Below are 2877 nucleotides of genomic sequence, written 5' to 3'. Positions count from 1 at the left end.
TCCAGAGCATCAAAAATGGTTATAATTTCAAAATTGTCCACACTGTAGTATAAATTTTACAGCACACAGACATCATGAGTTTAGATATCTTTGACAATATTTCATTCAATAATATTAACCAATAAGAATATGTAGAAATTGAACATCTAATAGGAAGTCACAGTAGCATTTTTAATACAACCAAAATAATAAGCATTGTTCATCTTTTAAATTGTGAAACATTTTAATTGCCCAATTCATTAGGGGGAAATGTCACACACTTTTATCACCCCAGTGAGAACAAAGCTTCAGACAGTTGATACTGAGGCACTTTGGGCTTTTTTCTTTCTTTTTTTAAAGAAATTACATTTAGTTAGGCCATTCCCTAGCTTCTTGGCTTACCAGCTTATAAACAGTACAGCAACAAGGCAGGATCCTATATGCATTAAAACCCATTTCCCCTTTATCATCTTTGGTGAGAAGACTCAGAAAGGACACTGAGAGCTGATAAGGCATATCAGGCTACATGTGTTTCTACCTCACACATCACTGTCTGGAAGGCTTGCATTATCCAAGTCCACAGGGTCATAATTTTGTTTCTGAGGGCCATTTTTCTTTGAGGTTTCAGCAGAGCTTGTTCAGTTACTTTGGAAGCTGGTTCTCTTGGAGAGACAGTCTAGACTTTGAAGTTCCATGGCTTGAACTTGGCAAGAGATTCATAAAATCCTAGCTTCTCCATGGTAAAACTTGAGATCAAAGAGTAGAGTTGCTGCAAGAGGCTGTGGAATGTGGGGTGGCTGCTGCACACTGACAGAATAGAGAGCGTGTTTAGATTTGGAAAGACTGTGGGAATGCTCCTGCAAAGAGGAGTGGTGGTCAGACACAGGCAATCATTACCAATAAGATTAGTAACTCAGTGTGAGACATTATTTAACTTATATTTAATTATTTAACTTATATGCAGAGTACATCATGAGAAACGTTGGGCTGGAAGAAGCACAAGCTGGAATCAAGATTGCCAGGAGAAATATCAATAACCTCAGATATGCAGATGATACCACCCTTATGGCAGAAAGTGAGAAGGAACTAAAAAGCCTCTTGATGAAAGTGAAAGAGGAGAGTGAGAAAGTTGGCTTAAAGCTCAACATTCAGAAAACGAAGATCATGGCATCTGGTCCCATCACTTCATGGGAAATAGATGGGGAAACAGTGGAAACAGTGTCAGACTTTATTTTTTGGGGCTCCAAAATCACTGCAGATGGTGACTGCAGCCATGGAATTAAAAGACACTTACTCCTTGGAAGGAAAGTTATGGCCAACCTAGACAGCATGTTGAAAAGTAGAGACATTACTTTGCCAACAAAGGTCCGTCTAGTCAAGGCTGTGGTTTTTCCAGTGGTCATGTATGGATGTGAGAGTTGGACTGTGAAGAAAGCTGAGTGCCGAAGAATTGATGCTTTTGAACTGTGATGTTGGAGAAGACTCTTGAGAGTCTCTTGGACTGCAAGGAGACCCAACCAGTCCATTCTAAAGGAGATCAGCCCTGGGATTTCTTTGGAAGGAATGATGCTAAAGCTGAAACTCCAGTACTTTGGCCACCTCATGTGAAGAGTTGACTCATTGGAAAAGATTCTGATGCTGGGAGGGATTATGGGCAGGAGGAGAAGGGGAAGACAGAGGATGAGATGGCTGGATGGCATCACTGACTTGATGGACGCCAGTCTGAGTGAACTCCGGGAGATGGTGATGGACAGGGAGGCCTGGCGTGCTGTGATTTATGGGGTCGCAAAGAGTTGGACACAACTAAGCAACTGAACTGAACTGTGAGACATTACTCTAGGGGATGCTGATCTGCCAGGTCCCGCTGTGCTACAATGGCACCTGAGGCTGCTTTAATCCCACTGTGCGTTTCTTCAGGGCTATCAGCCTGCACATAGAAAGTTCCAGAGGATGTTACAATTTCAAAGAGGTTGTCTCTCATCATTATGTCACTTGGTTTACATTCCTGGACGTTATGAACCTCTTTAAGTAGTATTACATGGAGAGGTTCCTTTTCTACTTCAGATCTAAAGTAACCTGTTGTGTTTTTATCCAGTTGAAAATATCTTCTCTTCCAGTTTTTCATCACTGTTCTCTGTTTTACACAATATCCAGCTTTGATAATTGCACTATCTGAAGGTGGTTTAGGAGTAAAATAAGGAAGATAGATTTGTGACTGCTTCAAATTATTTCTGTCAATAGTTTCACCACCTTCATTTGCTTCTTTTTGAGTTGCAGTAATGATGGCCACACTACCAACAGTGCCCGTTCTGTAAGACATTTGCTTCTTCCCACATTCACCTGGGTGGCCTGTTATCAGAATGAGGCTGTGAGACTGATTGCCTTGATACTGTAATTTTTATAGCTTTGTTCAACACATTTATCCATTCTACTAGGTCCTGCTGATCATTGGCTTGTAGGAAATAGTTCCTCATCCCTACATTCATAACTTTGAAATGTAGGTAAATTAGAGAACTTCCCTGTTGCTCAGACAGTAAAGAATCCTCCTGTAATGGGGAAGAACTAGGTTTGATTCCTGGGGCAGGAAGATCCCCTGTAGAAGGGAATGGCTACCCACCCACTCTAGTATTCTTGCTTGGAGAATTCCATGGACTGAGAAGCCTGGCAGGCTACAATCCATCTGATCACAAAGAGCCGGACACAACTAACACTTTCATTTTTTTTTTAATGGCTCCACAATTACCAATCCAGAAGGTAGGTTCTGTGGATTATCCATGTATCATACAAAACTATCTCCTCTAGTATCCAGTATGAAGTAACTCCAAAGAAATTTTGCACTCCATTTTCTTTAATGTCTGGAAAACCATAAACACGATTCTGGTGATCCATGTAAGTCAT

General features: G+C 41.0%; 1 pseudogene; it reads right to left on the bottom strand.

Moving 5' to 3' along the window:
• Positions 1-1848: 1848 nt before the first annotated feature.
• LOC129647549 (pleckstrin homology domain-containing family A member 1-like) lies at positions 1849-2877 on the bottom strand (annotated as a pseudogene).

The sequence above is a fragment of the Bubalus kerabau genome, chromosome 3, assembly GCF_029407905.1.
Source record: "Bubalus kerabau isolate K-KA32 ecotype Philippines breed swamp buffalo chromosome 3, PCC_UOA_SB_1v2, whole genome shotgun sequence".
Taxonomy (NCBI): domain Eukaryota; kingdom Metazoa; phylum Chordata; class Mammalia; order Artiodactyla; family Bovidae; genus Bubalus; species Bubalus kerabau.
This window is presented reverse-complemented; position numbering and strand designations above follow the sequence as displayed.